Source organism: Pelodiscus sinensis, chromosome 1, assembly GCF_052426305.1.
Source record: "Pelodiscus sinensis isolate ZL-2025 chromosome 1, ASM5242630v1, whole genome shotgun sequence".
NCBI classification, from domain to species: domain Eukaryota; kingdom Metazoa; phylum Chordata; order Testudines; family Trionychidae; genus Pelodiscus; species Pelodiscus sinensis.
In genome coordinates, this window is record NC_143052.1 from 183,115,930 (window position 1) to 183,128,963 (window position 13,034).

At 40.2% G+C, this 13,034-nt stretch overlaps 1 long non-coding RNA gene across 8 annotated transcripts in view; it reads right to left on the bottom strand.

Annotated features, from left to right (window-relative positions):
• Positions 1–773: 773 nt before the first annotated feature.
• The window catches only part of LOC102445745 (uncharacterized), a 142,155-nt gene continuing 129,894 nt past the window's right edge, over positions 774–13,034 (bottom strand). For 7 of the 8 annotated variants that reach the window (XR_016347925.1, XR_012897834.2, XR_012897832.2 and 4 more), the window contains 3 exons: positions 9,778–9,837; positions 8,125–8,237; positions 4,292–8,024 (listed from right to left, as the gene is read on the bottom strand). This is a non-coding gene — a long non-coding RNA (uncharacterized LOC102445745). Of the gene's footprint in view, positions 913–4,291; positions 8,025–8,124; positions 8,238–9,777; positions 9,838–13,034 lie in introns of those variants that run through there. The other variant, XR_012897831.2, reaches the window with a different exon arrangement.

Consider the following 13,034-nt stretch of genomic DNA (forward strand, 5'->3'; position numbering starts at 1 on the left):
AAAAAGGTAACCACCCAATAAGTCAATGAGCCATTGTGTTGCAGATATTTTTGCCTTGCTATGCTAACATTCGAGCAAAATTTTTTTTTAAAAAATCCCAAACACCAACACAATTACCAGGAAAATAAGACAAGCAGGTAGAAAAATGTGAAAATGTGAAATTAAATATTAAATATTGAACACATACTTTCTCCTATGAAACAATTGTTCTATATGGCAATGGAGGAGATGGAATGGAGAAGATAGAATAGAGAATAATATATGTATTCCTTTAAAAATAAACAAAGCTGAAATAAACATTAGCAAAATCCCATTGATATAACAGTTAGAATCTCTCTCAATTTTCATAAAACTAAACTACTTGGTTCTCTCCTTTATCCAAATTTCCTTTTAAATAAACAAAACCTTTTTTTTTAAAATGTGGCCAGTCAAATCACTTTTGTCATGTTTAATGCTTATGAAGCCTGCATGAAATCAACTGAAGGTCTACAGGTCATTGTAGACTAATGAGTGTAGATAAAATGTAACCATGGGAGAATGGATTCTAAACACAAAGAAATCAAGCACTTCAGCTGGAAACTAATTTTGGAAAAACCGAAGATATTAAAGAACAGCTTACTAGACCATTTTTTCCTGTTGAAAAGATAATCAGCACATTAGTAGGGGTAATTTACATCAAACTTGATTAACACACACTGGCCTAACACCAACATCAAATCTATGGAGACTAGTGTCATCCTTCTGTGTAAGGATCTTTATTCCCTGTGGTGTCCAGTCTGCTGCTACTCACCTGTCCCAGCTGAAGCAGTGAGTATAGCCTCTGGCTGCCATTCTCTCATCTGACCTTGGGGTATGATGATGCAAAAGGTAAGGTGCTCACTCAGCAACTCTGCAGTCCTAGATTCATAGAGCCTGGCTCGGATACAAAATTTGTATTAGCATCCACAACTGCATATGCAAAAACAAGCCACGGCTATCCACATCAACATCCATGGGTGTGGAAGCCTGTGGATATAAAGTGGATATCCTCAAATTTGCAGGATTCTAGATTAAAAATTTATGTCTGCATCTGCATCCATATCTGCAAAAGTGAACTGCAGATAGTTGGATCCACACAAATGGAAGTGGATACCTGCAGATTTGAAGTAGATACCTGAGGATTTGCAGGGCTCTATGGACGGCAGCACTTGACAGATACATTCCAAATTCTTAGTTCACAAGCAGAGTAGCACTTAGACTCCAAAATCAATGGCCTGATTGAAAGGGAAGACTCTCTGTTGACAATATTGCTTGATCTTATCTCAAGGAGAGAATAGCAATGTTATATCTATTTTCATGCTGTCTTACAGTAGTTTGCTGGAAAGATGTTCTCAGAAAGAAAGCGCTACAGATCATGCCATTTCCTAGCTCATATTTCTCTCTAGCTTCCGAAATATTTTTGGAAATATTAGAGTGCAGAGAAATCTATTGAAGTTGGAAAAGCCATAAAAAAAAACAGCAGGCAGGTCATCAGAAGTGCAAAGCCAATTAGTTTCATCTGAAGAAAAATGGCAGGAAACCAGGAGAGATATTAAGACAAAGTCCGAATTTGCTATTTGACATCCAAGGTGGAAGAGATTATCTAAGTCTCTTATTTCTACTAGTTTATTTTGGGTTTTCCCTTTCATAACTAAAATAGTAGTGATCCATTGCACATCCATTAATTCCCAAAAGTCAAATAATTGGGGTGATTTCTAAAGATACAAGACATCATATTCCTATTTTTGGATATTGAAAGAATCATGTTAACCAGTACTTTTCTTTGTTGTTGTTATTGTTATTGTCATGCCACATCCTATTGAGATGGATCAGATGAAATAAAAGTGTGTTTTGACACTGATGCAGGCACAGATATAAACACAATCACTTGTCATCTTGAACATTAAATACTATTTATAGTCAAATTTAAGAAACCAAACTTAGATTATAATTTTTTAAAATTTCTTTATTAAGCAGCCAACCATATTTTGACGCTTTATGTATTTAATGGACTACTTTTAGTGTTTTAAGCCAATTACTTAAAAAAAAACCCTGTCTTTAACTTTGACTTCTGGGTTTGATTACCTAGCTTTAATTAATTAAATGTTTTGCTTGAGAGTTAAGTTTATGAAATTAATCAATGTCCAGTAATATAGATGATTAGACTAGCAAACAAAGTTGAACAACCAATTCAGAGTTTTTAAAAAAGGGATTGCAGATTTAGTCTTTATTTGTTTATGAATTATCCATAGACAGACATTGATTTTCATGATTTTGCATAACTCAGAAACTATTCAGTGATTAGGTCACTGTAACATATTTCAGCATACAGATTGCTTTCTAGCTATTTGAGTTATTATCACTATATCCATTGGCTATGTCTACATTGGCAAGATTTTGCGCAAATACTTTTAATACAAGAGTTTTTGCATTAAAGTATTTGCGTAAGAGAGCATCTACACTGGCATGTGCTTTTGCGCAAGAGATGTGCTTTTGCGCAAAAGCATCCGTGCCAGTGTAGACACTCTCTTGCTCAAGAAAGCTCCGATGGCCATTTTAGCCATCGGGCTTTCTTGCTCAAAAAATTCATGTTACCTGTCTACACTGGCGTCTTGCACAAGAACAGTTGAGCAAGAGAGCTTATTCCTGAGTGGGAGAATCATAGTTCTTGCACAAGAAGCCCCGATTTCACATATTAGAATGTGATTGTTCTTGCGCGAGAATTCCCCACCAGTGCAGACAGGCAGCATATTTTTGCGCAAAAGCAAGTGCTTTTGCGCAAAATCATGCCAGTGTACACACAGCCATCTAGTTTGTTACTCATGCATATCAATTTATGAGTTACATGGTATTTTTCTATTTCTTGTCTGGGGGACACCCAGTCCCACACAGAGATTTCAAGCTGATTGCTCAAATATTTTGGAGCAAATATTCATATGCATGAGTATCTGCAACAACTTTCATGAACAAACAAAAGGTTCCTCATATGAATGTTTGCCTGAGACAAGGAAAAAAGGATAAAGGAAGCCATTTTAGGGGCGGATTCTGGCTGGCACTTACATAGGTGAGCAGTGGGAACAGAGAGAGAATGAGAGATCCATGCAAGTTCCAGCAAGAATTGCAGCATTTACACAAGTAATTCACTTTCCCTACCTCCATGGATAGGGTAGAGAAAAAGCTTTAATTCTCTCTGGCTAGCCGCATAGGCCGTGTCCAGACTCAGGGTTTTTTTCAGGAAAAGTAGCCTTTTCCCGAAAAAACTTCCCCTGCGTCCAGACTCAAGCCGCGTTCTTTCGAAATTATTTCAAAAGAACGCGGCTTTTCTTTCGATGGCGGTAAACCTCGTTTCACGAGGAAGAACGCCTTCTTTCGAAAGAGCCTCTTTCGAAAGAAGCCTGCAGTCTAGACATAGCCATAGTGAAATAGTGATGGAGAAGAAGTGTTCTCCATGTGTAATGGCGTGCTCTAGGAGGCATTTTGCCTCCCTAGTGCATTCCCTCTCCTTATTACAAATTATGTGCAGTTTGCACAATTAAGCCCTAAATTGTTTTCTTTCAACAAATTTTCCGGAATATTTTCCCTTTATCTGCCAAGTTAACTTATCCAATATACTGTCGTAGTTAAAAGCAGAATTAAATTATGTCAACCAGTACTTCTGTATACCATAATAAGAACTACATGACATATTCCAAAGAAAACAAGTTCTTTCTGGCTCATTTCACAGCATCTGTATCTCTATTGAACTACAGAAGAAAGCAGGGTCAGGGCATTCTTCGTAAACCTACCAATTGAAAAACTGACATTTGTAAAAGATCCTTTTCTAACACAGCTAAGAACCAAAGCATGTAGAGGAGCAAATGTCAATTAGCAGCTTGTGTTTGAGGCTGAAAGCCAGACTCTCCTAATTTGTAATCCCAGCTCAGCCATTTACTCCAGATGTGGCCTTGGTCAGATCCTCAGCTCTCTTCTGTAAAATGGGAACAATACCTACTTCAGGAGAACTAATGTTTATAAATCTTTTGCATTACTTTTCCTCTGCAACAAAACTCCATACATACAGGTAAAATAGCTTGCAACCAGACTTCCACAGTCTCTCCAAAATTACACAATTTAGAATGAGGACATTCTGCTTGTATGCACTTTAAAAGATTAATCTTTGTGTGTAACACAATTCACATCACAGTCATGAAAGCCATACACACACACACACACACACACACACACACACACACAAAGCAGCCAGTTTTTGTGAACCAAGGCATTTGTATGGTATATCAGTTTTTATTTGGAAAGGGAAACATTAAAATGATACTTTACACTAACAGAGAGCAATCAAGTAGTAGGCATGGTAGAGAGCAATCAAGTAGTAGGCATGGTAGAACAGATTTTAATGTTTCCTAGAACCAGCATACTAAGGGACTCACTCTGAATTTTAGCCAATGCCTGAAAATGACGATAGGAGTCTTTTCATTGACCTGCTTCACATCCTTGGGGGTGAAATTCGAATAATAGTATCTGTACTCAGGCATAGCTCATAAAATGATTTTCCACCTATGTTATACAGCATTGATTGGAACCTTACTGTCCTCCCAGATATCTGGCTAAAATTTGTCAAACAGATCTTCCCATTCTATGCTTTCATTATTTTTAAGGCGGGAGGCCATGTTCTGATCTTAGCAAAGTCACTATGAATGTGCATCCACGATCCTCAGCCCATCACATGGTGTGAGAAGTAAATACAAGTGTGTTGGTCCCCCAAGGGAGTACAGCATCCTGGCCACAGTGTGATGGCTTGTTGGTAACTAGTGGACTGAGTAGCTAAAGAAATCGTAGGCCCACCAAATCACCACCCATGGGAGTCCTGATAGTTGGAGCACTCAACCCCATCAACTGGTCCAGCATCATTATCTAAGCCAGGAGGTAGCAAAGGAAGTTGTTCATAAATTAGATGAAGTCCTGGATAGCTGCTACATTAGATACTGTTTTCTGGCCTGACCTCTATGCCCCATTGTCCCTGATTCTAGCTTCTATACCTTGCTCCTGCTTTCCAGCTTTCCTGCCTCATTACTGATCCCTACACAAGGTGTCTGATCCCAATTTTAGCTCTCACTCTTGCCTTGAGTTCCTCTCTGCTGATGCCAATCCCTGCTTTGACCACTATGTCTGACTGCCTGAGTTCTGATCATGATACATGGGGCATTTTCTTGAGTTTTATCTACATCAAGTATACGGTGTGTAATTCAAGGAATGAGCTCTGCCATGAAAATATTATTTGGATTTCATTTTGAACCCCTCTCCACTGGATAGTACCTAATATTAAAAAGATACTTCTCCTCTTCTGTATCACACTGAAAAATTCACACATTCTGAGTAATCTCTCCCAAGCCTCTTACACTACAATTTATATCATTGAACATTGACAGGCACTGTCATCTGAAGAAGGGGGTTGAGCCCACAAAAGCTTATGATATATTCTTCATTTTTTGTTAGTATCTAAATTGCTGCAGGACTATTCATCGATTTTTAAAGTTACTTTATTGATAGGCACTGTTCTCTTCTGTCTATAAATGATGCTATATTGTTAGCTTGGTCTATACACAGAGAAATAGATATCTAGTGAGACAGACTATTCAGTTCTCCACAGCTACTCCTTCTGCAGGGGAATTTTCTTCTTGACATGCCACTAACATCAAGTTGGATCTGAATGGTGCTGCAGCCCTGCATGCCAGGTTATAGCACCACTCACTGAAATTTGACCCAGCCACCCCCTCTCGTGATGGAGGGTAGCCGGGTCACATGTGAGTGGTACTGCCCCCTGTGTGTCAGGCTATAAAGTGCAGAATAGAGATCCAGTCCCAGCCTCCTGTCACAGGACCCACTGCTGCAGGATGTATGTGAAGAAGCCTCACTCTTCCACAAACACACCTGGTGCCTATCCTCCACACGGAGCTGGGATTGGAGCAGTGGTGGCAGGGTAGCAGGGCCTGTGATGACTAATCAGTGTCCCTTTGGCAGAGCAAGGATGCGGCAGTGGCAGAGGAGGGTGTTGGTCTGTGATTTTGGGCCATCCTCCCCACCACCATGACAACCCAAGAACAACACAAAGACAAAGTGCAGTTGGTGGATCACCTTTGTAAAAGTTTGGGAACCATGAATCCAAAATGTTCAGCGTGTGTGGGAAGGCTGGTCTGTAGCGGGACACTTCGCAAGAAGCACAAGATTTGAATTCACAGAATAAACAGTGTTCTCTTTGAACAGCTGACTCTTGTAATTTAAGGTGGAATGCTACCTAAACAGGACCATAACAGCAAAGACCCAGAAACATTACTGAGGGAGGAACATCGAAGTGTTATTGAAAGTGGGCTACCATAATAAAAAACCCTACAGGTTCAACCTCCCTTGTCCAGCTCCCTCATGACCTGAATGGTCCCAAACCACAGAATTTGCAGGACAAGGAGAGGCCAAGACTCACTACCTGGGTGTAGGGTTCTACTCCCAGCTGGGGCTGTGCTCCGTTCCACCTGCTCTGCTGCTTCCAGTCTCCCTCCCCCTCACTGCACCAGCCAGGACTGGGACCACCCAGCTGCTCACAGCACCAATTGGGGCTGCACTCTTGGCCATGGGCCCCACTGCCTCTCCCTGGCCAGGCCTGTGCTCCCCATGGTGCTGATGCACTGAGGCTGCGCTCTCCACCACCAGCCCAGACCATGGATGTTGCTGGACTAGAGAGTCCCAGATTTTAGAGGCTCATCCTGCAATTCAAACCTTGAAACACACTGATTTACTGCTGCTCCCCTTCTTTAATACTCACCTCATTGTCCTTTTGGCACTTGGCACCAACTTCAACATTTATAAAAATCTGTTTCTTTCTGCAAAATCCCTTGGTGCTTGTTGATAAAGGCATGCTAGATTGTATCATTCTGTGCAATACTGTCAGCAGAGGATCCATATCTTTATGGGGTTTCTGGTAGCAATCACAGCCATACTTGCTCTTTATATGTTGTTTTACATTTTCTAAGTGATCTTGGAAAAATGTATCTAAGTTTTGCACCAACTCCTGACAGCACCGAACCTAGTGCCAGGTCTCTGAACTTGAAAGGACCCATAGGCAGATGAGAAAGGGTAAGAAATGTTCCCCAAAACACATCTGGAGCTGAGAGGGGGCATATATGAGGCTGAGTGGAATATACTGTGATTGAATACATACTTGTTTAACTTACACTGGCATGGCTCCTCGGGAACCTCCCTTTGTGACCTCCCTTTCTAGCAAACACAAAGGGAGGACTGTCTTTGTTCCCTTAGGTGAATGCACCATCAGGCAGAGCAGAGAAAGCCTGCAGTGAAACAATTTGTACCTACTGTATCAGCCCTTAAGTTTAGTTAATTAACTAGTTAAGCCTCTCAGCAATCCCGCGAGGGGATCCCAATCAATTTATCCCATGAACAAATCCATGGTAGAGGTCTTGGAAGGAGAATCATTTTCTTAGCATTATTGCATAGGAAGTGGGGAGACAGCAGTTACAGCTTTTCCCTGCATGCACAACACACACAGCAATTCTTCCCTCAGAGAAGTTGCAGGTCCCCATGTGATGGCACTCTGCTTCTGTGACACTCGTAGATGCTTTTCCTCTCCTGCTGCTTCTGAATTATAGAGCTGCAGCTCCGTTGGTGTAGGGCATGATTGCTCCTGGGACCATTATTTAGTGGGTGCTTTTCCAACAGATAGTTTTTCTGTGATCCTTGTGCTCTAACATAGCTGAAGGCTGAATTAGTTTTGAACCTTTACCTCAGCACATTGGTGCGGGGACATATGACCCCATCGTCATGTCTTCACAGAGTCCAGGACCATAGGGACGGAATCCTCGGAGTGAATGGTATGTCCTTCCAACAGCTGATCTCACTTGTACTGCACACAAAGTGACATTTCTTTGTGCTTCTCAAAGGGAGGGCCCGATGGGGCCAGGACCTCATTCATCAACCTGGATCTGCATGTTGCCATCTTGATGCTGGAATAAAGCCCACAGTGTTACTCACCTTAAGAACACTCTCTGGAACTAGTTGCATGAGAGGTTAAGCTGTTTATTCCTTGTCACTGTCAATCCTCACCTTGAAAAGCAGTTTCAGGGAACGGTGGGAAGGGTGTAAATCAAGTCTGTCTTGTAGAAAGAGAATATCTTCAAAATGATCTTTCCAAACATGCTCATACAGCGACCTAAAAACTATAGAAAGATAGTGGGTGGTTTGTTGGGGGAGGGGAAAGAGATGCTGAAATTTCTGCAGCATATTCAGTACAATGGATTAAGACTGCCATCTATTGCCTGTAGTGCAGCAAATGTGCACTTATGTTATTCTGAGCTATTATACATCATTCAGCTGATAATACCTTAGTGCTAAAGTTGTTTACATACATTTTTGTCAGTTGTACGGCATGTTCATAACAAGAATGCAGCAAATAGAAATACCTAACAGATGAATAATTTGCAGAGCTAGAGCAGAGCATATTCTCTGTATCCAGAGTCTTTCTTCATCCTTTGTAGGTAACATTCTCATATACCCATATTATTCTTGCAAATGAAGGTCTATTTATGCACTATATAAATGTGGTGACTAAATGGAGGAAGCTGCTATTTGTTTCAGTCAATCATTAGTTAGGTATGAGGAAAACCATAACAGAAAATTTCATTTCACCCACACATTCATAGCTTAGACTTAATATTCACATTTCTGAAACTAAAAGCTAAGCACAACCTGACTGCAATGCAAAATAGCAATGACACTTTTTGCTTATGGGAGCAATTGCCTGTAAGTGAGCAGTATTGTGTCCTAAGGGGACTGCAAGGCTGGAGAGAAAGTGTTAAATTATATTATCACTGATCTGTAGAGGTCCCCTCTATCTCAGTAAGGCAATCAATGACAGAAAGTTTAGCCCTACTGTTGGTAGTGGACACTATAGGGCTGGCCACCTGAGGACAGGACAACACAACTAGTGGACTGGAATAGTGGAGCACCTGTGCTCTGCAGAAATAGTAGAGTTCTAAATGAGCCATGAATTCTTCTATGCCAGGTCTACACTAGATCCAGCAGCTCATCTTAAGGTAGAATATGTAGCTGGAGTTGGCTTACCTTAAGCCGAGTTTGGCGGTGTCCCCACAGCCAGAGCCCGACAAAAGCAAATGCTCCAATTGGCTTCTCTTACTCCTTGCAGGAGCAGGAATACTGAATGTGGGTGGGGGCACCCTCTAGTTCAATTTAGCAAATCTTAACTAGACTCGCTAAATCAAATTCTGGAAGATCGGTCACAGCAGTGGTGATCTGCAGAGTGCAAACATGGCCCTAGAGCCCTTTGAAGAATTGTAGCAGAGTCTGTTGTGATGTCTCTGGCAAATCCCTCTGCATGTACACCAAGGCCTTAAATTGACTGCACCTTACAAGCTACAATACAACCATAATATCCAGCTTGATGTGGAGTGATATGTTAGTGTCTCCAAGCATACACTTAGCTGTGAAATAATCAAAATGTCACAAGAAAATAATATGCCTTAAAATACTGCATTGAGCATAGTACAGCACATTGACCAGATCCTCAATATTGTAAATGGACATAGGTCCATTGAAACCAAAGGAATTCTGCCAATTCATACCACCAGTTGAGGACCTGGCCCTTTATTTGTAATTTGTAATTTATTAAAATGACCCATCACAATATATTTTAATATAATTTTCTTCAGATGTTGTCAGATGGTCTTAAAGTATAATTACCATATATTTATATTCAGCATCAGCAGGTATGGGCCTCAGCTGAGCTCGGAATTGCCATCACTGTATTACAAACACAAAGTAAAAATTAGTCTTTGCTCCAGAGGACCCATGATGGACTCTTAAAAAAGGAATTTCTAAACTATACCAAAGAGATCTCACTACAGGGAAGCATTCAGAGCCTGTCAGAACAGGAAAAATCAGCATTTAACTGTGAATTATTATTTCTGAATTTTCTGGATGTATGCACTGGTTATTTTTGCAGAAGACCTGTACACACAAGTGATTGTATGCACTGCAATCAGCGTGGCTATCTGTGTGAGCAAAGCTATTTATCTCTGTGTTCACCACATCAGACCACAAGGCTATAACTGGGCTAGATTAGAGGCCAGTGCCTTGGGGAAATCAGCACTGTCCTTACAAAGCAGGCCCTGCCATATCTGTTCTGCACATGAGTGTATCAATGATCTTTATTTCAGCCTATTGGCAAAATGTGTTACACACATTTGGTCAGGATGAACTTTCAACTGACTCCCAGTAAAACTAAAGATCGAAACTGTAGTGTGGTGTTTTCAACATTTATTAAACATGATCTATGTAATAAAATTCCAGAATTGTTAGTCTGAAATCTACAATATCTGTTGAGTCAGCTAAAAGTGAGGGGAACAGCTATACGCATGATTGGAGGCACTTTTTGTTTTAAATACTTCCAGGTTCCATCATCACTGGGATTTGTGGCCTACGAATGTCCAGTTTTTAAATTCTCAGTCAATTTTTGGCTTTTTTACATTTTACAGATTACATCCACATGATAAGCACACTCTTTTCCAAGTTAATATATCAAAGGTCTATAAAATTATTATATTATAGGTACTTTGTAGATAGCAACACCTATCCTAGAATTAAGATTGACTAACAGTTTCCCTAACAAGACTGTTTTCAGTTGCTTAGAACTTTGCTTAGGAGACAGTTGTCACTGACATTTTCCATACTCGTCGATTGCCCAAGGCTAATTTATTTTGGGATGGGAGTGAAGCAAAATGGAGAAAAAAATAGGGGTCAAGAAGGTTTCAGCAACAGTGATTCAGCCGTTTTTAGGATCAGTTTAAGGAATAATGTATTGTTTTGCACCTGTTAAAAGCTCATCCAAAGACCTCTTGGACCTAGCATTGGTAGAATTCGGTGCTAAATTCCTTGAAGATTCCATCTGCTCTGACCTTTGTCTAGACCCTCACAGTCTCTGCTTGTAACCAGAGTGTGCATGCCCTGATTCACCATCCCCACAGAGCAACTGTGTATGCATCATTCTAGGACTACATGGATTGTGCAAGACTTCCCCTACATTTGGTCTTTCAGGCTCTCATTATGGTTCCACAACATGGGAATTCTAAGATTTTTCTTGTTTTTCTGTTTTAAGTTTTTTAATGTAGGAAATTAAATTAAATATCCTATGTTAAAGATTGTTGTGCATTGTGATACAATGATTAATTGCATGGTCTCGTGTTAGTTTAGGAGGAGGGAGTTAAGCTAGTTGAGTTTATACCCCCTTTGGATATGTTTGAATTTAAGTTTGAAATATCAAATTCCAGGATAGATTCTATCACATTTCTCCATGCTGAGATAGTTTCATTTTGTTGTTGTTGCATAGAACATTTTATTTTAAAAAGGTACAATTATTCAGAACTTTAAAGCTAGAAATCCATTAAGCTTCTCCACCCCCTAAAGTAATCTACAAAACTCAGTTTGTTCAAAATGTTAGTAAACTATACTACATTCCAATACAGATTTTCTTACAGACTATAATACATATCATAGCTTGTCAAGCTGGAAATATAAATAATTGATGCCCGAGGCATTTGTTCTTTATCTTCAACTGACTTTTAATAGAAAAAAAGTTTGAAGAAAATTTAGACACGGATTTAATAATTGAATGCACTGGCACAGCTTAAAAATGTAGAGAACAAAACAAGTTATACACCATGACTAGAATGGCTCAGTGCCTTAGTGATGCATAGGACAATTCACAAGCAAGGAAAAATATCATTTTCTTAGTCCATCCAGAACAGTTTCTCTTCTTCCTAGAGCAAAGGTTGTCAAACTTTTCATTAAGTGGATAATGTTAATTAACAGATTGCTTCATGTGTCACCGCCTCTCTGACTCACAATTACATAATGCCACTGTAGCTGCTACAAAGGTTATTGACATGAAAAAGGAAAAATAACAGGAAGGTGTTTCTGTGTTTCTGCTATCTTCAGGGTGCTGTGTTGTTTGTTTTCATACCAATTAAATTACTCTGCTTGAACTCCAGGCCCCATTGAAGTCAATGTGAAAACTCCCACTGCTTTCAGATGGGCCAGAATTTCAATCATTGACACTTTTTGCTCTTCATACTTCCCCTCTCGTCTCTTAGGCCATGTCTACACTAGGTATTTTTTTTCAAATTTACTAAGTTTGACTTCTGGACAACAAATTCAAAGTTCTGTGTACTCACTACATGGAAGAATCGAATGTAATGTAGCGCATTCACATTAATGGAGCCTGCATTGGCCTCAGAGTCCCAGGAAGCACTCTGGGGAGCTGTGGAAGGCCTCCCAGAGGTAAGGTAGAATGAGTGGCACCGGAGCATCCACACTAATGTTATTTCAGATCTACGAGTTTGGGAATAGCATTATTCTTTGTGAAAAGCAGGAGTACAGAGTTTGAATCCCCCAGCCCCTTATTCCGGAATAATGGGCTTAGCAGTATGGATGCATCATTTAGAAAAGTGACTTGGGGGGCTAATTTTGAGCTAAGGTCCTAGTGTAGACCAGGCCTTATTCTCTTCCTTCCCTCTGCACATCCTGCTCTTCCATTTTCTCTGCACACACTACCAGATTCATTAATCCCTTCTTTCTCTCTGATCTTCCATGTATACTACCCAGTTGTCCCATTCCTTTTTCTATTAAGCATTCCTCTTACGTGTAGTGGCTTCCAGGTCCAGTCTCACTGCTAGAATCCATTCTCAAAAGAACGTCTTCCTCTTATGTAGCAGCAGCATCTCCTGGACACTGTTAAGTTAGAGTCTTCTTCTCATACTTTCCAGCTGCTTTTAAGGTTATCTATAGCTTACTTTTCAGTGAAGAGCCAGGATACCTCTAAAAGCAGCTAGAAACAAGGAGCAGCTTGCCTGTGATCCAAAGTCCACTAAAATCATTAAGAATTTTTGCAATGACTTTTGTGAGCTTTAGTAGGAAAATTACCTCCAGAGAATAGTGTCAAA